General features: G+C 35.1%; 1 long non-coding RNA gene across 1 annotated transcript; it reads right to left on the bottom strand.

Annotated features, from left to right (window-relative positions):
• Positions 1-11,874: 11,874 nt before the first annotated feature.
• LOC129751172 (uncharacterized) lies at positions 11,875-12,493 on the bottom strand. The gene is made up of 3 exons (XR_008738631.1): positions 12,356-12,493; positions 12,143-12,295; positions 11,875-12,079 (listed from the first exon to the last, which is right to left on the bottom strand). It is a non-coding gene; the product is annotated as an uncharacterized LOC129751172 (long non-coding RNA).
• Positions 12,494-23,799: the final 11,306 nt, after the last annotated feature.

The raw sequence follows: 23,799 nt of genomic DNA, 5'->3' as shown, positions 1-23,799 counted from the left end.
AAAACCCAAACCAAATTGAAGCTTCTCAATTCAGTGCTGCCACTTTTACCGTATTCGTTTATGATCAGTTTTGCACCAGGTCCAGTTGTGCACTTTTTATGTTTTTAGTTCGTTTATGCGCTCAGTTTTGCACCGGCAGTGAACTAAGCACGGACGATAGCATCTTCTGAATGCTACCTGTACAAATATTGTTTTTACGCACACCAACTTAGGTTAAGGAAATACTTGATTTATGTTTGTTTTTGTCGGGTTAAGTGCACAACTGAGCGAGTGGAGCAAACAAGGTATCTGTTGATATTTAAAGCTAAATTTGACAGATCATGAGCATGCAAGAAAATGTAAACAAACGGGTGATTATAAAAAAACTATTGCTTTCTCCGTAAGGAGATAATTGTAAGCATAGGAAAAATGTGTATTATGTGCCTTGAAGCATCGTAAATCGAAGACAAAAATGTCATTTTATTACTATTCGAAAATCCTCTCAAAGTAGTTTAAGAATTTTTGAATGAAAATTTAAGTGAAATGAACATTTTCAAACGAAACTTGTATAAGGAAAAATCATTTCATAATTGTTCAAAATTTGGAAAAGCCCCAACAATTGAGAAGGTAAAAATTTCGATCAAAATTTTGCTGTTTTCTAGTAGGTTTTCTTCGGCAGTTGCGCACAATCAGGCGTAATAATTAAAAAAAAACAGGAAGACTGTCATTATGACGCATGACAGAAGGCACACTTGAACAAAAGGTTTATGATTCTTTCTAAAATCGATTCGGATTCAATGTGAAGAAAAAGTTTTAAAAATCTCTGGAGCCACTATTACGTTGAAAGCAGTCGTGCCGGGTGTTCTGATTTCTCAAGATCTTCGTACTGATTTGTACTAATGCAAATTCTTGGTTCTTGAAAAAATGTTGTGTAAAATGAAGGTACTGGATTGTATTGATGATTGATAACTATTTAAATATTTGTTGTTTTTTGCTGAGAGCATCCATGCAATTAAACTGTCAATGATGGCTGAAACAAACAAAAAAGAAGTTTTTCGAAGTTAATTAACTACATACATGCTAGTCCAGAAAATACGCAAATGTTGTACACTTAATTAGCATAAATTTAGGCGATATATATGTACGTATGAACAGCCCTGATTTTTTAGGCACAATATTGGTTAAACGCCTTCATTTCTTTATATAAGGTATAGTATAGCATAATTTTAAATGAATTCATTGGTGCAAGGCAACTTCATATTGTTGTTCGTTATTCGTTGCTTATGTTTTTTAGTAGTCACAGGCTCGCAAGGCCCGCAGCTAACCCCACTATCTCGCAGGAGGACCGTCGTGATGTTGCTGTTTTGGGTCCCGAACACCACCAGGACGTTGTTGCACTCCGCACGCCGCCCCTAACATGGAGAACAGACGCGTACGAAGCCCCCTAACTCATTCTGCATGCGACCAAAGCATCCACCGGGGTTGGGTACCCGATCTCCGCTAAGGTTGCTCGCACCCCAGCTAGTACCACGGGGAGGTAGAGAATCGGAGTTGCAGACAAGAGGTGATATGACCACTACCCGAAGGTTGGGTGTATGGGGTCTCGAGTTGCACATTGTCTACTTCACTAGCCACACTTCATATTAAGGTACTTCATTGCGCTTAATCAACACGACCGTGTAAACGCAGGAACAAAAATAGTTATGAGATTTTATGCGAAATTTGGAACTCTTATTTTCCAACCAAGTAAGTAGTTGGGTGGTGACAAAAGAATAATTTGATATTTGTTCCAGGATTATTAGCGGCCGTTGACATACCACGTGGACAACTAAGGGTGGGGGGGGGGAGGATATGGAAATGTCCACGCTTTCCACGGAGAGGGGGGTAGGGGTTTGTGTCATGTCCACGTGGACATATTTACATCCAAAATATTTTGTAAAGGTGAATGAATATTAAAATGTTAAATCATAATCTGAAATTGCAAAGCTTTCCAGTTTAAGTTTAGACAATCCACTTGAAAGCAAGTGATAAATATGATAATTGGTAATTCAGAAATTTTAAATGTATAAAAAAGAGAGGAGGAGTGGGTCACAAATCTCATTTTTCTGTCCACGTGGTATCTGAACGGCCCCTTAGAGGTTGGCTTTCATTATGTGACTGTCATGCGTTTACGAACGACGCAATTTCATGTTTATGGCAATTTAGTGGCTCCAGAGATTGTGGAAAACTTAATGTATTGCAACACTAATACTGGGATTATTGAAAGCCATCAATAATTAAAAACTGCGGATATTCGAATGCTACATTAAACACAGAATTTCAACATATTGGATTAAATTAATTCTAAATAGATCTGGTATATTCACCAATCGGCATTTCAATAGTTAACAAAAAAAAAATGACTAACGATTTTTAAATGAGTGTTGTTGATTTGGAAATTTCAATACTTTCTGAAAAGTTTAATTTTAAGGTTTTTTTTTTTCAACTGTGTGTAGCATAAAGCACCAGTGTGCCAGAGCTCAATGCGCACGTGCGGTTCAGTTGGCAGCACGCTCTATCAAAGACCAACTGAAGGGGAATAGTGTCGGAATCGAACATTCACCAAATGAGATCAAGATGTCTCTTTCCACGACAAATATCTTGTTCACATAGAGAGGGCAGTCCAATCAAATTTGAGAATGATAACCTTTCTCTAAATTAGTAAATAACTAACTCGAGTTGTTCTCGAAGAATGGTAATTTTTCGGTTAGATCTTTAATTCAACCATAGAGTATGCAGTAGAAATTATTTATTTTAAGTCCTCAGCTGTGATACACAGGTTACGCATAATTGGCACCAAGATGTTTCGATTTCGGGAATTCGGAAGTTTTTCATGATTTGGCATTTACCATCGCGCGTATAGATAATCCTCATCAATCCATGTGCATAATTAAGTTTGGTTCTTAAAACTTGGCGACTGGGTATATCAAATAATGCACATGTAGCTTCAGATGAAATTGACTGTAGAAGTAGCATACAGGGATTCTGAAAACAAGTGGAAAAACCTACCTACTCGTGTTGAAAGAATATTATTATTATTATTAACAGCCTTAAATGAAAGATTTAAATTATTTAGACATCTTTTTGCATCTCTATTGCTGTCGTCATCTGAACAAATTAGGTCTTACAATTTTACAAATCGTTATGAAATACTTTTTTTATAAGTATTTACATTTTTCTTAAATCAAATAAATGTTTAGTAATAGATTAAATATATTGAAAAAAAAAAACTAAATATTAAAACCGCTCGTGATGGAGTTTTTTAAGCTTCCAATTGCTGCTGTTCTGATAGCGTTTAAATCTTCTTAGCCAACAGTCATGAAATCGAATGTTGGTCACGGCATACATAGTTCTTACTCTGAGAGAAGGTTATTTTAGCATTTTTAAGATGTTAGCCATAGCCATCATATCCTTCAATGATGCCTACGCCTAAGTGTTAATGGGTAAATTAGCAAAAAAAAAAATCTAAAAGTATACTCAATCTAAAATGCGAGTGATCTATTGTTTCATCAATGTAATTCAAAAAAGATTTAATTTTTGAAAATACATCCTAAAATCTTTCTAATGATGATTAGAATTTGTATAAAGAATCCTCTGGTACCAAATATGAAAACTTATTTTCATCGATGTTTGAAATCTAAAATTTGCACAAAAACCTGGTAAACTTAGCTTAAGATTGCCAGAAGCTCTCCCGCACGTATCGATGCCGGGCAAATCCAGGCAATTTTATTTAAAACCCGGACATTCTATTTCCAAATTTTCAAACCAAAATCCGGTCAATATTCGGAAAAAATTGACAAAAATCCAAGAATTATTCAATAAAAATCAAGAAAAAAAATAATATGAAAAATATTAATTTCGAATGGTATGTCAGTCTCCCAAAAATCGTTTAAATTTATTTTAATAAAACTAGCTTGTGAAATATATCTTTTGGTGACAAAATTTTAAATTTGAACGATGCATCAATTTTTATTGCGATCAGCTTTTTTAGTATTTTCCAATAAAATGAGAATGAATCCGTACAAAATCAGGTTTTTTAAACAAACTATGGGCGACCGAACATTTCCCCATTTTTTTTTGTAAAATATTCGGGCCAGTCCGAGTAAAACCGGGTAATCTGGCCAGCTTAATTATGCTGATTTGGTTCGAACTAAAAATATGTTTTTTTTAAAGACACCCTTAAATTTCGAACAAAAATTCAAAAATAAATCCAATTTTCAAAGGTAAAAGTAAAATATTTTAATTTCATTTTGATTTTTCGTTCTTCAAATTACTGCATTATTAATAATGTTGAACAATACGCCAAAACATATGGATTTCCTTACAATTTCTTATAGAGAAGATACATGTTTCTATATTATCAATTTATTTTCATTAAAAGTCAATTCCTGTGAAAGGATATTTTTTGCAAAATGAACTATAATGCTACTTAATTTTTGTCATTTTCTGTTGAATTGTGCAAACGAACTGACTTTGGTTAAATTTTAACATCGAACTAACAATCAGAATTATAGGCTGGCGATCTCTTGCAATTTGGATCCTTACCGACTTAATAATTTTATTTCGATTGTGGAACTCATTTACGAGCTGAATCTGAATCTGAATTTTAAACCTGAATGAAAAAATTAAGTTTTAATCTGTTTAGGGATTTCAATAAGTTTTCTGAAATGTACGTAAAAACGGTTTGCTTATTTAGAAATATGAGCCAAGAATTGAAATCAGTTTAGGAGCCCTCAATCATGAATCCATAATAATAACTCGGATGTTTTGAGTTTCAATGATTATTATTTATGTCAATTATGTATTTCTAATCCGACCTGCAAATCTAAATTAAAAATAAAAATTTCAAAAAAGGTGTATCTATATCGCTATTTTGAAGCTTTGTTATGTTTGAATTTAGCATAAGAACTCATGAACTTCGAATCTGATTAAGACATAAAAACTTTAATTTTGTTTTCATATTCGGAAAAATAAAAACCATCGGATAAAACAACAATTTCAGCCTGACGCTGCCCATGATGAGGGATGATTTTTTTATGCATATTGTATCGGAAATATAAGTTAAATAAAATGACTCATGTACAGAAGACGAAAAATTCGGCATCTGCGATTTTTTTTTGGAAAAGTCAGTTTCTAACTCGTCGTCACGTCACGCATGTTTTTCTTGAATAACTTCGGAACCACAAGTCGGAAAAAAACAATAATTAGCTTGTTGGATAGGAAATTTAATGATTTTTATGAATATGTAAAGTTTGTTGGGGTCAATTGAAAATTGACAATTTATGACAAAAAACCTTTCAAAAAGTCTTCACGTTACGCTGCAATGTGTCATATGTGTGTGTTGGTTTTTCCTGCTCGTTTTTTGATTGATGTTAATGTTAAAATTATTAAAGGTGATAATGTTAATCCGTATTTATAGTCCAATCATGTATCCATTTCAACTTTTAAACGCCGCATTTAATTTGACTTACGTGACCAACTAAGAACTTAGGAGAAATATCATGTTATGTACAAATAATATTAAGTAGATCATTAAGACATCTACACATGACAGATGATTTTATATTAAATAAACAAAAATTGCGTAATACTGGCTCCAGAGATGTAGATAATTTTGTAATGTAACAGTAAACATCTGAAGCCATTTTTGAGAGGAAGCTGTTACATTTTTGGATTAACTATTAGTGAATAATTGGTTGAGGAAAAAGTTAGTTCATTTGAGAAGTGAAGATTTCAAAATTGGAAAACTGTATGTTACATTTTTAAAAGGTTCCTAACTCTATTGTAATAAATAAACAAACAGTGCTTATCTCTGGAGCCACCACTACGTCAAGATGGTTAAAAGCTACGGATGAACATAATTTCATACAACCTACGGTTCAGGAAGAAAAACAATCTAAATGTGGCGATAGGCTTGACTTTGGTAAACGAAAAATTCGAGTGGTTAATACATTTCCCAAATTGTGTAAACCTTGTTTTCTTTAAAACTAAAGTTTTGTAACTTTTATAGAGAAAAAAATTAATCAATTCAATTACAGAAGCCGTACTATGTTTACCAAACCGATATCTTATATGATATATTGACCAATGGGTAAGAAATCTAAGATGCTTCTCATTTCGGTTTGGTTGCTGATTACTTGAACTGAGCATGTTTTTAATAACCAGGCTATTAGTCATCATTCGTTTCATAAAATCCAAATTACTTAAAAATGTAGGGCTGTAAAATTTATTTTGACAGTTTCTCCATCGACGAAAAGACACGGCTCTGTCACTTTCATTCCATCAACGGACTCCAGCAGACTAAATTCGGTGTGTTACCTCGTTTTTTTGGCCACATTGCCACACGCCAGGTCAGTGTTGTTCGCTGTTTCCAACCGTAGAAAAGCCACACAGTGAGACATCCAGCTGAAGCACCCGAGATATGTGTTTAGCTATGTGCTGTGCTGTTCCGGTTTTGTGTTTCGTACTGAGGAGGACACATTCCTTCGGTTGGTTCCTCAACCAACCCCGGTAAAGCACATCTATTTATCGCACGTATAAACTCGGAATTGGACTAACTCAGCGCCCCAAAATGATTTCCTAATGAAGCAATTTGTATTCACATAACTTTATCTTCTGATCATAAAATAGAATAGAAATATAATGTTGCAAATACACACGTTTTTCGGGGCCAGCGGGAGCAACTGAACCAGCTAAAACCCTGGGATGTACCCTCCCAGTTCCTCCTTTTGCGAGGAACAACTTTCGATGCAAACTGAATAGGTTCTGGTAGGTAAGAAGAGTCACTCCTTCTTGATCCTCTTTTGGTTTTTGGACCTCGTTTGTCGTTCGTTGTTGCTGCCGTCATCGGAAAGGATATTCTCGACAGCAGCGACTGCGGGTGACTGCTGCAAAAGTTTAGAAACCGGCTCACACACACAGACAGAAGCACAGAGAGACAAAAATGTAAAACAGAACATCGACGTTGAGTTTTTTTCCGGTATCGTAACCACAAACACGTGATTCGTTTGTTGCAATTTAGAGATTCGTAAATCGTACTGTGTGCGGTGTATCCTATACGTAAAAATATGGTGCAAATGCATATGGACAGACTCACTTATGCCTTTCTCGGTGCAAAATGTTGAAGATAACGAACGTGATATAACGAAGGAGCGGAGTAATATTTTTTTTTATCAAATTCCAACACTGAACCAATAAATAAATTCAATGTGGTTTCGAGATAAGATGAAAAATTAGGGTTTTGTCAGGTTTCTGCTGCACTTTCAAGACTTGATGCTTTTTTCTGTCATTTTCATATTCTCATTTTTGTCATTTTTGTAATTTTTACAATTTTTGTAATTTTTGTAATTTTTGTAATTTTTGTAATTTTTGTAATTTTTGTAATTTTTGTAATTTTTGTAATTTTTGTAATTTTTGTAATTTTTGTAATTTTTGTAATTTTTGTAATTTTTTGTAATTTTTGTAATTTTTGTAATTTTTGTAATTTTTGTAATTTTTGTAATTTTTGTAATTTTTGTAATTTTTGTAATTTTTGTAATTTTTGTAATTTTTGTAATTTTTGTAATTTTTGTCATTTTTGTCATTTTTGTAATTTTTGTAATTTTTGTAATTTTTGTAATTTTTGTAATTTTTGTAATTTTTGTAATTTTTGTAATTTTTGTAATTTTTGTAATTTTTGTAATTTTTTTATTTTTTGTAATTTTTGTCATTTTTTGTAATTTTTGTAATTTTTGTAATTTTTGTAATTTTTGTAATTTTTTTAAATTTTTGTAATTTTTGTAATTTTTGTAATTTTTGTAATTTTTGTAATTTTTGTAATTTTTGTAATTTTTGTAATTTTTGTAATTTTTGTAATTTTTGTAATTTTTGTAATTTTTGTAATTTTTGTAATTTTTGTAATTTTTGTAATTTTTGTAATTTTTGTAATTTTTGTAATTTTTGTAATTTTTGTAATTTTTGTAATTTTTGTAATTTTTGTAATTTTTGTAATTTTTGTAATTTTTGTAATTTTTGTAATTTTTTTATTTTTTGTAATTTTTGAAATTTTTTGTAATTTTTGTCATTTTTGTAATTTTTGTAATTTTTGTAATTTTTGTAATTTTTGTCATTTTTGTAATTTTTGTAATTTTTGTAATTTTTGTAATTTTTGTAATTTTTGTAATTTTTGTAATTTTTGTAATTTTTGTCATTTTTGACATTTTGTCATATTTGTCATTTTTGTCATTTTTGTAATTTTTGTAATTTTTGTAATTTTTGTAATTTTTGTAATTTTTGTAATTTTTGTAATTTTTGTAATTTTTGTAATTTTTGTAATTTTTGTAATTTTTGTAATTTTTGTAATTTTTGTAATTTTTGTAATTTTTGTAATTTTTGTAATTTTTGTAATTTTTGTAATTTTTGTAATTTTTGTAATTTTTGTAATTTTTGTAATTTTTGTAATGTTTGTAATTTTTGTAATTTTTGTAATTTTTGTAATTTTTGTCATTTTTGTCATTTTTGTCATTTTTGTAATTTTTGTAATTTTTATCATTTTTGTCATTTTTGTCATTTTTGTCTTTTTGTCATTTTTGTCATTTTTGTCTTTTTTGTCATTTTTGTCATTTTTGTCATTTTTGTCATTTTTGTCATTTTTGTCATTTTTGTCATTTTTGTCATTTTTGTCATTTTTGTCATTTTTGTCATTTTTGTCATTTTTGTCATTTTTGTCATTTTTGTCATTTTTGTCATTTTTGTCATTTTTGTCATTTTTGTCATTTTTGTCATTTTTGTCATTTTTGTCATTTTTGTCATTTTTGTCATTTTTGTCATTTTTGTCATTTTTGTCATTTTTGTCATTTTTGTCATTTTTGTCATTTTTGTCATTTTTTTCATTTTTGTCATTTTTGTCGTTTTTGTCATTTTTGTCATTTTTGTCATTTTTGTCATTTTTGTCATTTTTGTCATTTTTGTCATTTTTGTCATTTTTGTCATTTTTGTCATTTTTGTCATTTTTGTCATTTTTGTCATTTTTGTCATTTTTTGTCAATTTTGTCATTTTTGTCATTTTTGTCATTTTTGTCATTTTTGTCATTTTTGTCATTTTTGTCATTTTTGTCATTTTTGTCATTTTTGTCATTTTTGTCATTTTTGTCATTTTTGTCATTTTTGTCATTTTTGTCATTTTTGTCATTTTTGTCATTTTTGTCATTTTTGTCATTTTTGTCATTTTTGTCATTTTTGTCATTCTTGTCATTTTTGTCATTTTTGTCGTTTTTTTTATTTTTGTCATTTTTGTCATTTTTGTCATTTTTGTCATTTTTGTCATTCTTGTCATTTTTGTCATTCTTGTCATTTTTGTCATTTTTGTGAAAGACTAAAAATGCTTGAAATGAAAAACTTTGATCCTCAAAAAAATCAATTATCATAATTCTGGAAAAGCTTCCAATCAGCCAAAAAGGATTCTATCTTATCTTATTTAATTCTTCAATCAATGATCGAAAAAGGGCATAAATTGAGCTAAAGTTGTGTAGGAATGATATTATTCAGAAGCTAAGATCTTCTTCAGGTGGCTCCAGAGATACGAAATGATAAAAAAATTTCTTACCTTTGAATAACTTATTAGAGGACCGTATCTCTGAAGCCACTAACTCGACAAGATTTGATCATAAATATAGATTTACAGCCAGATTTCTAACATTCTTCGAACTGATCTTAACCAAATAAATTAAATTATACAAATGGTGGTAAAAGATTGTCTTTTTTGTTCAATTATTTCGATAAGGAGCCACTGGGTGATTGTGGGTTGGTTGTTTCAGTATTTGTAAGATGCTAGCCATCATATCCTCGAAAGATATACGCTTAGTGTTAAGTTAAAGTAATCTGTTCGTTCGACTACATATTGTATTTTATAGGTTGAACTCGCTTGTCCTTTGACGCAAATATCCGTGACTCGATTATTTGTTTTTAAGATCAATTTATCCACGCAGAAAAAACGTGTTTTTGTCAACGTTTGTGTTTCGTCTTATTCTATAAGTTGTTATTTAAAACTTTTAAATTCTGTTTTTTTATCGAATTTCGAATTGGTACGATGGATCTCTCATGTCAAGTGTTAAAGTAGTTACCCAATGTCTTAAAGAATCAGATAAAAACTACTGCAATGCCAAAAATTTGGATGCAATTGATATTTTTTCCTGTAATTATTTTTTATCACATTTAACTGTGATTTTTGTGATTGACAACCTTTAAATAAATTAATTTATTTTAACATATTTTGTAATGTAGAGTTATACCACTGACAAAGTTATCACGGTGCCTCTGGGAGAAAACTTTATTTTTCAAAAATTAGCATTGCTATATTTTGCACCATTCGAAAACTGGGACATTCCCCTTTAATTTGAACCCAAATTTTCAATAATCCATCGGGAGGTCTAGAACAATTTATATTTTTGAAGATTTTTTAAGAAGTTTTCAAAGACAAAATCATACCACTCACTGTGAAAACGCTTGTCTTACTTTAAGCGTTAACCGAACTTCATAAGTCTATAACATGATTTAATAGGAAATTTTTCTGGCTACAACTTTGTAGAAGACATCAAAGTGATACAAATTGAGAGAAATGAGTATGAATGTCTAAAAACAGATTGATTATAATTTCATTTGAAAAACCTATCACTGATTGTACCAAAACCAGAAATAGTATTCTTCAAACTTACACACTTAGAAAAATCCTCGTATTTTTACATGCAAGTGCATGGGTAGAAGGGAATCGGGTAATAACACGTGAAAATACAGTTCATTTCATGTAAATCTACTTGACATTACTTGACATGTAAAACGAAATCACATGTAAATCTTTTCAACAACCATGGTGTTTTGTTTACAGTAAATTTACATTTGAATTCATCTTCATTCAATTCTTATTGGAATCAACCCAACCCGTACATGGACTCAATGGTTTCAAAATACAAATCAAAACATATTCTGAATATTCAACCATTTATTGCACAATTCTTGATTATTAAATTAAAACTTGATTGTTATGACTAGGATACGATTGAAGTATTTTTAAGTGTTTTCAATCAGCCAAACGGAGATAGTTATCTCAAGCAAGTCGCATTTCAGGGCGCGTTCGACGAAGCTGCTTGTGAGTCTTCTCGCACCAACTTTATTTTGGCAGCCATGATCAGACGGAGAAAAGAAGTCCACACAGGAAATATAAGCAAACCGATCAAGCTAATCCAGATTTTATCCGGCTTCGTCGCATCCCAAGAGCAGTACTGCTTGACCGAAATTTTAGTTTCCTCGGACTTGAGATCGCAGTTTCTTCCAGTCGTACACCTAATTATCGACTTGCCAGAGTGAAAGCCAGTTGATGGAATTTCCTGCAGCAGACGGAAGTATAGGTGCCTTGTAATAGCCATTTCTGTGTGCCTTAATCAAATGTCTAAATAGGCCTGCAGTTCCGATAGAAAAGCTTCCAATTCTGAGAACATAATTTCAGATCCAGCAACAGAATTTGGAAAGCACAACCTACAAAAAAGGAGAAAAAAAAACTTTTAAAAAACAAACAAATAACCAGAGAGTTCTCAACTTTACAGCGGGAGTTGATCAATGGAATATGGGATTTCTGGAAATCTGTGAGTTTATCTTGACGAAATTCACCTCAAATCTTAGAACGGGTCGAATGTGACGCTCTCGCTATTGCACACGGTACACTTGAGGGTGCTTCGCAGCATTCCAACGACCAGGACTTTGATTTCTCGACTCTGGAGTACCATTCCAACATCATATCCGATTCCAATTACAAAAGACACTGAAACGATTGGTAAGTTTAATTGCCCGTCTTTGGATCTCACAAGATTGTAATAACTTACTCAATTTCGTAATCATCCATTTCTTTCGACATTGGATTCCGCTTGACCGAAAAATTGAGGGCACCGTGCAGCAAATAAATGAGGAACCGCAGGAACCCCTGGGCCGACCCGGAGTACATCCGGTGCTTGCTCGAGAAAGCACACTTAATCTCGGACGGGTTGACGTTCCGCGTCATTCCGCTCCACATATCTAATTAGTTTGGTGTATTCTATTGGAAGAAAGGCAATGATAATCTTTGTGGATAACTTAAAACAAAAAGAGACAAACATACCAGATAGAATCTTCAGGTCTCTGGTAGTTCCTCGGTCCGTGGATGGTTGATTGCGAAGTAGCTGGTGGACTTCAGGGTATGGCTTAGGCACCGAATTACTTAGTTCATGAAGCAGGTATTAATACGACTAGTATTCCAGAGTCCTTAAGAGACCTAGAAAGTAGAATGATAAATTAAAAACAGGATCATAAAGCCTCAACGATGGAAACTTACCCTCCTTCTTGCTGTCTCCGGACCTCCGGCAAAACGAGTGTTTGTACTATACTACTACTCTATGCGACCCACATGAATACTCCGGTTATGAAGAAGGACAAATTATTCATTCGAAACTGTTTATAGCCACGGTTATATGCATATCAGAAAAAAAACTATAAGAAACAAAACAATCTAAAAAAACAGTACATATTTTCCAAAGGGCTTAAGCAAAAGGCAAAACATGGAATTATGTTTCATGAGTTTCGCTAAGCTAATAACAATGATTCTAACAAAATGATTTGAAAACGAAACATTGAACTATACTATCGAATACTATTTTAAATAAACACCTGATAAATATTTTAGTTACTTTCTCAATGTTATTACAAATGACCAAAAAAAAATTAAATTAAAAAAAAATACCTAAAAAAAATATCCAAAACGTCTCTCGACTGTTTGAAAACTGAGTGCCAAGTTTTGCCATCCTCAAGGGCAAGATATATGTACATACCAATGCGCAGGTATAACATACCGCTGATCCTTCATTGTGTTGGTTGAATAAGGTTTATGCTTGTTGGAAAAGTGAAGAAGTATAGTCCTATTTGCCGCTGGTAGTGTTCGTGATTTTTCGCTGGTTGTTTCACCAACACTTTTCAGTTTTGGGACAATTAACCTCAAAAACGACCATGTGTGTCGACCGGCTGCCCGTTTTTTGTACCGAGAGTTTTTGAGGTTAATTGTCCCGTCTCATCTGCACACGCTCAGCAAGTGTGCGTAAGAAATGTCAAAAAAGACTCTGCTCCTGGAGTGGACGGAATTCCGTATTCGGTGATAAACCATTTGCCATTTATCGCACTAAGGCATCTGGTCGAAATCTATAACACCATTGCTAACAACGGGATTATTCCACAAGCATGGAAGATATTTAAAGTAGTCGCCATTCCAAAACCAGACCAAGATGTAAATGATGTGTCTGGCGTTCGCCCTATTGCATTAGCATCATGTTTTCGAAAAATATTTGAGCTGATGGTTAAAGAAAAACTCGAATGGTTTATTGAAAGCAACCATATTTTTTTCCGGAGAAATTTGTGGTTTCAGAAAGGGTAAAGGAACTATGGATGCCCTTTGTCCCTTGATTGAACAAGCAACTGATGCACTTAATAGTCGCGAGCATATGATTGTTTGCAGTGTCGATATAAAAAGCGCTTATGACAATGTGGAAGTTGAAATTCTTATCCAGGAACTACGAGGTTTGGAAATCCCTGAATGTATAACAAAATGCATTTATACTCTGTTCGAAGAAAGAATATTGTCAGCTGACGTAGGTGGTTCCAACTCTTTAACAAGAACAACATGGAAAGGACTACCCCAGGGGTCCCCGCTTAGTCCGATTTGCTTCAACGTAGTCATCACTCGATTGCTGAAAAGAATAACCACCGATGTGATAACAATAAATTATGCTGATGATACAACACTCGCTCGGCGAGGTAATAATTTGAATGAAAGTTGCAACGTATTGCAAGGCGCAGTCGATACTCTCATTTGCGGAATTATGAACCTTGGTTTTGAAATTTCCCCGCATAAAAGCAAATGTTTATTGATAGCGAAACAACAACCCGATATAATTCCGGAGATTATCATAACTGGTGAACCTGTTCAATTCGTGAATTCCATGAAACTGTTGGGTATGCATCTAACCAGAAATCTGTCATGGTCGTGCCACATAAAAAATGTGAAAAAACGTGTCACACCCTACATAAATTTTCTGCGAAGCATCGCAGGGCAATCCTGGGGATGTCATCCATCGTCTTTGATAAAGATATATAAGGCTGCTCCCAGATCGATACTCGAATACGGTTCCATCTTCATGACTCAGCTAAACCAAACGGACTCGGTGGCGTTGGATAGAATTCAGTGGGCATGTATCCGTGTATGTTTAGGGTCAACTAAAACTACACATACCGGATCACTAGAAGTCCTAGCTGGATTATGTCCACTCAGCATTAGGAGAGAATCAGCAGCAATCCGATTTGTCAACAGACGGTCTCATCTAACGAATTGGAATCAACGTTTTGTTCAGCCAATCTTGGAAACAGGATCTACAAATAGTTATATTCGTAAAGCTATAAATGAACTAAATAATTTTATTCCGTTACAGAATACACTGGACAATATCCCGTGCTTTCTGTTCCCATTAGAAGTTGGTAAATTCGACCTATCTATTGATTTGTGCATGGAAACAAAACTGGCACAACCTCATGAAACATCAGCCGCCGAGATTGTTTTAACTGTTATGGAGGAGAAATACGATGAATGGACAACACTAGCTACAGATGGATCCAGAGATATTTCTGGAGTAGGGTTCTCTGTCGTGAACAACAGCAACATTGATTATGCAAGAATCAAACTAAATCCAGCATCTTCGGTGTACATGGCTGAACTGTTAGCAATACGAAAGGCAGTGCAAATCATTGATGAGCAACCTGTTGGGAAATTCGTAATAATTTCCGACAGCATGAGCAGCTTGAAAAGCCTTCAATGTTCTAAACCTTTGTCCAAAAACCCGCTGGCATGGTATGAGATCAAAAAAATATCAAAATCAATTACCTATAAAGGATCAGAACTTGTCTTCATGTGGGTGCCTTCGCATCGAGGAATCCCTCTCAATGAACTGGCTGACCAAGAAGCCAAAAAAGCGTGTACTGAAGGAATTGGAAATGATTACATTATAACATCTAACGATGTTTCATTTCCATATCGTCTGCATTCCAAGCAACTTTGGCAGTATCGGTGGAACTCAGGAAGCAAAGGTCGCTTTTGTCATTGCATCATGAAGGAAGTGTCCCTACAACCATGGTTCTTCAAAACGGAGCTTTCAAGGAGGCAAATTGTTATACTCTCTAAACTGATAAGCAATCACTCCCGATTGCCAGCACACCTTCATCGTAACCGCATAATTGAAAGTGCAAACTGTAGCTGTGGAGCAACTAATGCCAATCCGGATCACTATTTGTTCAGCTGTCCCAATTTTGGACAGATGAGATGGCCTATTTGGAAAATTCTGCTGGAAAAACGAATCGCACCTGATCTACAATTGATGTTAAAAACCAAAAATTTAAATATGTTTAGAAATATTGCTGATTTTTTCATTAATTGTAATATAGACATGTAATTTACAATTTACCATTTAACACTTGGCCGGCTATGTATTAGAGGTTAAGCCATTTGTAGAATAAAAAAAAAAAAAAAAAAAACAACTCTATTCTATTTCCATATAGATATTTGTTTGAATAATATCGGTATCGATTTTTGATTACGGCGAATGCGCCAAGACCTATGTTTTGAGAAAAACGCATTTCAAGTTTCAGAAAATAAAATCAATTTCCTATTTAGCTGCGTACAATCATTTTCCTAAATAAGTCGCTAAAATGCTTTCAAATTGATTTATTTTCATCACCCGATCGATAAATATAGCTTTAACGTACTAATTACTTCAAAAAATTTATAAATATAACTGTGGGCCCTTTTACCACAGACTAGTGCTCTCATTTTGTTGATTGTCCAAATTGGAGCGCCCTTTTGAATTGCAGAATGACTGTTCGCCTTTTGGATCACTCATTAAAGAAGCAATATTCAAGCAAATTTCGGCCTGAAAGCGGGTCCAAATGATCACATTAAAACATTAGCACATTCAACGATCTTATAAATACTGATTTTTACATCTCCTCGTCCTGGAAAACAATTTTAAAAAACTTCAATGCCCTTTTGCTATCTCGAAATAACTATTGGCCCTTTTGTTCGCGACGAAATTTTGAGGGGAAATGGGCGAATGAACTGTGGGATTACACCCTCATAAAAAAAAGCTATTCGCCTTATTTAAAAAATTAAATTTAACTTCACTAAAATAAGAAAAACTAAAAGAAGATCATATTTTCGAATGTAAAAAAAGAGTTTAACGCATATATGTGATAATCTGGATTTGTTTACAGTTGGCGCATTCGCCGTATTCAAAAAACGATACCGATATACTCTGTCAGGCGACCTCAGGAATATACAGTACTGTTCGTAATTCTATGTGAATCATATCTTTACTTCAAACTTTCTATTAGAGTCAGATTAACTATCTTACTATGATCTGATGAAATTAGATGTTTTATTATATTATATACAAATACTTAAGATTTGCTTAGCTTCAGTTTTGCGTGAATTTGAATTTTAGGGTTCTTTCATTCAAACTTAAATATTTTACGTATCACCCAACGCAATGTTTTCAATTCAAATGGCAGATTATTTAAAACTAAATCTTTAAACCTCGATAAAAAAAATCTGTATCCAATGAGGCTCCGGCGCAATGTTCACATGTTTCCTTGGTAACTTTTGTACTGAAAGATTTATGTACTATTCAAGAATCTCTCAGTAAAATTTACAAACTCGTTGAGTCGTTTTGAAGATATTTCAATTTCAACGATTCAAGTTAAACATTTTTTGAATTGTTGTATTTGAAAACCCAAATTTTATATTAACGTGAAATTTCGTCAGATAATATTGAGATATTTGATCTCCCTATAAATATAAAGTTTGGAGAAAAAATATCATCAGAGAAAATGATATGGATGTGCAAATTTAAAATCCTGTGTGCACGCACACAAATTTCTATAGAGTCATGACCGGTGCTGTATGTAGCTTAATTCTGAATAATGCTCTACCTAGTTAATACTCTATTGCCTTTGGTTGAATTTTTTTCACAATTACAATCCTGCTCAGGGGTGCCAGGTGGTTTCGTTAAAAATCAGGACAACGCGAAGTTAAAAATCAGGAATTTTCAGGACACCTCTTAATTCATGAAAATAATTAGGATTTCTGTTTAAATTACATAAATAAAGGAGCAATACAGGTGCTGTAAACGCTTTGATTTATGCAACAACAGTATGCAGCTTGTTTTCTGGCATGCAGTTCATATCGAAAAACACCATTCAAATATCATCTGAATCGAAGATTACCATCTGTTAAATGTGTTTATCTATTTTATAACCTCTTTTTTCGATTTTATCATAGTATAATTACAAATTCGACCATATTTAAGAATTTTTTATGAAAATCAGGACAAATCAGAACATTTTAGGGACAAACTTTCAAAAATCAGGACAACTCGACCGTTTTTGAAAAATCAGGACGGTCTCTCGAAAATCAGGACAAATCCTGATAAATCAGGACACCTGGCACCTCTGATCCTGCTTACGGTAAAAACAAAAATTTTCGATCGTTGATTATTTTGGTCATTTCTAGCGTGACATTTAAAAAGGGCGAAACTAGCAGTTAGCTCGAAACGAGAAAAACGCGTTTGAAAATTCGGAACACCTATTCAAATCCTATTTATAAAATCGACCACTTTTTGTTCAACAAAATCAAAAAATGTGCATTATATTCACTTATTGTTCGATGGTTATCAAGAACTTTAACTTTTTTCGCGTTATTTCAGAGATTTTCGAGTTTCGCCCTATTGATGTTTTCGATTTCAGTTACGCCTGCAAGTTTCGCCCAATTGATCGGCCGTTTTTGTTTTGGTGTTGAAGTTGCACGCAAAAACTAATTAGGCCGTTTTGTCACACACGGTCAACTCAGTTACGCCTTTTGGCTCTACACGAATAGAAAAATTCACTCCATTTTGAATAGGCGTAACTTCACGTTCCAAAGAAAATGCATCAACAGGAAGTTTCGCCCAATTGAATTTTATCAATTTTTTGAAAGTTTTAAGTAATTTTAAGATGAAACCGCGTTTGATAGGTAAAGTGCAACCGCGTGCATCCGGAATGACCGTTAACTGGATTTGTTTACATTTGGCAGTTTCGCCCTTTTGAAATGTTACGCTAGATTTCTTCACAACCGCCGGAACAAGTGCCCAGTTCAACAGACTGGACAGTTACGGATTTCATGGTGAGCGGCGAGACTACGTGCATCGTGAAATGGCATTTGCATTTTGAAGCTGTTTTGATCGTTGTACTGGAAACACCGGAACCGATACCCGTCAGCAGGAACTTTAGGTGCCCCAGGAAGTCTTCGTTTCCAAAGATCCGTATATCGAGCAGCTCTTTAGACCGGTGTATATCCACACGTTTCATGAGCAGCTCCGAATAGGACTCTGGTAAAGAGCGGGACAAATGTTTTTCTCAAATTTTCCCATTTGAAATTAAACGCATGTTTCCCGGCCAAACAAGTACTGCTACTCACTGGTTCACCTCGAAATTGGTTCTTATCGTCACCCGGGATAAACTTGTTCAGCAGTTTTTCGTCATTCTCGACACGGACTGAACCTCCCTCACCATGTTATGCCGGAAGGGTCCCCGATAACTGACCAATTCCGCCATCGAATCGCTGAGGCACGAGATGCTTTCGATTGGGGGCTGAAACGTTTCCTGCCGTTTTTGGGGCACTTCCTGCTCAGTGTTGATATGCATCAAGGAGAACACCTTTACGGCTGACTGGAGGTTTGTCCGAAAAATCATTCGTTATCCATGGATTTTTCTTTAAAACTGACTGGAACTGAGAAAGAATTTAATAGATTTATGGAGGTAGGTGCTATATTTTTTCGCTTACCTGAGTCCATAAAACATTGCAAATTCACTGCCTTGATTTGGAAAGTTTTTTCCAGCTTATATTTTTTTTCACAGCTCACAAAGCACCATGACACTTTCCGCGATTCAAATATTAAGGAAACTGCAATTCCTAAATGCCCTTTGTAGTAAATGTTTCTTCACCTTGCGTATACCGTTACAAAGCTTTTACGTTTAAACAAGAAGTGTTTTACATATTTCACTCTATAACACTTATTTCATTTGGATTTCACCGAAAAAATCTTCCGTTACTTTTCCAATTAAAAATGGATGACTTTCTCCTCTAAATTATATCTGTAGATTTACAATTAATGTGAACGGAGGTTCACATGAAACAAGCTTTATTATTACATGAAAACACCCGATTCCGTTCTACCCATGTTCTTCCATGTAAGGTTACATGGATTTTCTAAACTGTAAATATTTGTTCGTGTTTTTTTACATGTCTTTTCGAGCAATTTTTTTTTTTCGAGTTTAAAAATGAAAAATTCCGTGCAATGTAACATTACATTTTTTTTTCTGTGTAGTTATTGATTGTAGGGTATTTAAATGTTCAAGATAGTTTATTTACATTAAAAAATCAATTTTTCACTTAAATTTATCCAGATAATCTGAAGAAATAAGCATTTGTGGGGTTTTATTATGGAAAAAAGTCTCCTGCTTGTCTTGAAAATTTAGCCATTTTGAGTTAAGTTAGTATGAAAGCTTCATGAACAGATGTTTGGGACTAGGAAAAAAAAATTGAATTTTCTTCTTACATTTAAGCCAGAATTTTGAATAATCCACCTGGATACCAAAATGAAATACCTTTGTTGAAAATTTTTCATTTTTCATTCATTCAGTACCACAAAGATGGTAAAGTGTCATATGTAAGTAAAGCCAAAAATATCAACCTTTTGATTATTTTTGATGCATAAATCCGCATTTTTGAAGGCATTCGTCTATGTAAAAGTGTGGTCGATTTGAGTTTTCAAGCGAAAATTCAAGATTGTTCCTTTTTGTCAAAAGTACACCTAATGTCTATCATCGATTTTTTTTTCGATAAAAAGAAAAAAAAGAAGATTACAAAATCTCAACATCTTCTTTTTTTTCGACAATTTTTGTGGTTGATTTGATGTCATACTACTATTTGAAAATCTTCTCTCAAGTCACTTTAAGTTGTCAGATGTTAAGTCATCAGATTTTTCACAAATTTTTATTTCGTATTCTAATAGTTTTGCAGCTGTTCAAATTAACGATTTTTTTCTCTCAAATTTCATGAATGAATTAAAAAAAAAACGCGGGTCTGGTAGTATGGAGCACTGCAAACATTTGTCTGTGAATTTCTGCATTTTTTCATTCTCCTGGAATGTTATTTTCTTACTTTTATGAAAACAAAATATAACATCGTGTACCTACCTACCTACCTAATGATCTCGCGCCGATCCTCTGGTGCATAGGGCCGTGGTAAAAGACCTCCACTGTTGACGATCCGGAGCCAGCGTCTTCACCTGGTCCCAGTCAAGATTCTCGTCGACAGTTCGGATTTCAGCGGCTAGGCTTCGCCGCCACGAGTTTCTGGGCCTGCCTCTTCTTCGATGACCTTCTGGATTCCAATCTAGCGCCTCTCTGCAAATCTCGTCTTCATCTTTTCGCAGCGTGTGCCCAATCCATCTCCAGTTACGTTCCCGAATCTCGATTTCTAGCGCCCTTTGATGACACCGGCGATGTAGTTCCTCATTCGAGATCCAGTTGCCAGGCCACCAAGCGCGGATGATATTCCGCAGGCAGCGGTTTACAAATACTTGCAGTTTTCGCGTCGTTACCGCATATGTGCACCAAGTTTCGCACCCGTACAGCAATACGGATTTGACGTTTGAGTTGAAGATTCGGATTTTTGTTCGTAGAGAGATCTGGCGTGACCGCCAGATGTTTCGGAGACTCGAAAACGCAAATCGGGCCTTTCTGATCCGGGTTTCGATGTCTTTCCTGGTACCACCATCAGGCGTTATCTTGCTACCAAGATACTGGAAGCACTCCACTTTCTCAACTTGTTGCCCAGCTACCATGAAACTGGAGGGATTTCCTTTCCTGTGTTGACCTCCATTGACTTGGTCTTTCCGACATTGACTTTGAGACCTGCTGCCTTGGAACTTTCGGTGGGGTCGTCGAGTTTGCTCTGCATATCCGGTTGCGTTTGGGCGAGCAAAACAATATCGTCAGCCAAGTCAAGGTCGTTCAGATGCTCCATTGTTGAAGGATTCCACGCCAATCCTCGGTTCGGTGCACAGTCGATCGATCCAGTCAGAATCTCATCCATTACGACTAGAAAAAGTAGCGGTGATAGAAAACATCCTTGTTTCACTCCAGCAGTTACCGGGATTGGTTCGGACAAGACACCGTCGTGCAAGACCTTGCACGAAAATGCCTCGTATTGTGCTTCGATGAGATGGACTACCCAACAAACCATTAAGCCCTGTATTAAGCCGAATAATGACTATATAACAGCACATCAGTGCCTGTTAGCCGTATTGAATGTTTTTAATTGTTAACAGGCACTGTGAGAATCATGCAGCAAAGAAGGCCGTATATTGTTTTGAATAGCTGCTTCAAGGCTTTCAAGCACTGACCTATGAAGTTTGGTGAGATAAACGTCAGTGCTCTGAGGCTTGATGAAACACAAACACAAACATAAAAAAGAAGTCAACTTTGTTTCAAATTTATTTAGTTTTTTGCGGCAGATTAGAAATTTTTTCCCTTTACGGATCACAAATTCCTTTGCTGGAAGGCCACAGACGTTTTACGATTCCCGGTGGTGCCAATGGAAACACAAATTCTAGGATTTCATCGGAAGCTGAAGGTGCCAATAGCCAGGGGAGTTACTGATCCGAAAAATCGGGTATTTCAAGGAGTGGACCGAAAAATCGATTCTACAAATAAATTGAACGATGGGTTGAAGGAATTTTGCTGCAAAAGGCCAATGTGGATTCGCCGAGGACAGTCAATTAGACGAACTTGCAGTGCAATAATAGAAATGCCGTTGAAGTACTTCTGATGAAAAAAAAAATAAATCAAGTTCAGTGCAATTAAAAGTTTTCCAAATTTTGCTAAAATAAAAAAGAGATGTATTTCGTTAAGATAAGCTGCTAAAGTGTTTTATTTTCCTAGATAAAAATTAGTGTAAATTTATGTTATTATTCTGGAAGAACCGGATAGAAAAAATTGTATTGTGTCGGCAGAAAATTAATAGAAATAAAAAACGAATTCTAACAAGCTGAATGTTTTTCTTTTGGGTTTGGTTTGCATTGTCTCTAAACTATTATTGATTGAAGTATTTATCAGTTTATGCAATCTTGGAATTTAAGTATGACAAAAATTCCGACAATCATGCATGGATAGAACAGCTGGGGGTGTTAAGGCGTTGGTAATTGGCAAGCACAGACGAGTCACGAGTTCGATTCCCGTTTCTGAGGCAACAAAAAAGTCAACAGCTTGGAAAATAAGTGATGAGAAAGAAAGGGCTACGAAGCGTTAAGGGGGGAAAAGAGAAAAAAAAACTAACATTGTTTTTCTTTTATTTTTTTAGCCAGTGGGTTGTACCCACTGGAAAAAGATTTTGACAGCTTACCGCAAGCCTTTAATGAGCCGATTTGCAGGCCAAAAGTGGCCTTTGATTAGCACCGAAAAAGCATCTAGAAGCATTAGGCTCTGTAAGGCATTTTCTATATCCCTTTATAATGCCAACTAAAGGCCATGTTTAACGGCTTAATGGTTACTTGGGTAGTTTCTCTGGGACCCCTCGTCGCCTTAGAGCCGCCCAGATGTTTTCATGGTTAAGTCGGTCGAATGCTTTTTCGAAATCAACGAACACCAGCAGAAGAGAGTCCTGGAATTCGTTGATTTGTTCCAGTATTATTCGTAGCGTTGTGATGTGGTCCACACATGATCGTCCGGATCGGAATCCAGCTTGTTGCCGTCGGAGTGTAGCGTCGATTTTCTCCTGGATCCTGTTCAGGATCACTTTGCAGAGTACTTTGAGGGTTGTACACTGTACAGATCAACGTTATGCCTCACCAGTTACCGCACTCTGTCAGGTCTCCTTTCTTCGGGACCTTTACGAGGATACCCTGCATCCAGTCGGCCGGGAATGTTGCAGTATCCCAAATGTCAGCGAAAAGACGATGCAATATTTATGCTGACAGGGCAGGGTCGGCTTTCAGCAGATCCCAGGTGCTTTGTTGGATTTCATGTTTTTGATTGCCGCTTCTATTTCAGCCAGCGAGGGCGCTTCCGAGTTGACGCCATTTATGCGACTTACTGTTGGCGCTTCAAGCTGCGGGTTCTGTTGGCCATCGCTATTCGTGACTCGGAAGAGTTGTTCGAAGTGCTCAGTCCATCGTTTGAGCTGATCTGTTCGATCGGTCAATAACTGACCTGCTCGGTCTTTCAGCGGCATTCTTGCATTAGTCCTTGCACAACTGAGGCGGCGAGAAATGTCATAAAGTAAGCGGATATCTCCATTGGCGGCGGCTTTTTCCCCCTCTTCGGCTAGGGAGTTTGTCCAGGCTCTCTTGTCTCGTCTACAAGCTCGTTTAACTGCCTTTCCCAGTTCCGCATATCGTAAGCGGGCGGCTGCTTTGGCTGACCCGGTACATGCCTGCTCAATTCCGACTTTCGCCTTTCTCCGATCATCGACCATCCTCCAAGTTTCATCCGACATCCATTCACTTCTTCTTCCACAAACTTTACCGAGAGTACCATGGCTCGTCGTGATAAAGGCATTCTTGATTCCACATCACTGGTCTTCGACTGTTCCGTCTGTCGGCAGCTCCGAGGCTCGGGATTCTAGCTGTTCAACGTATGCCCTTTTCA

Source organism: Uranotaenia lowii, chromosome 3 (genome assembly GCF_029784155.1).
Source record: "Uranotaenia lowii strain MFRU-FL chromosome 3, ASM2978415v1, whole genome shotgun sequence".
In the NCBI taxonomy this organism is placed as follows: domain Eukaryota; kingdom Metazoa; phylum Arthropoda; class Insecta; order Diptera; family Culicidae; genus Uranotaenia; species Uranotaenia lowii.
This window is presented reverse-complemented; position numbering and strand designations above follow the sequence as displayed.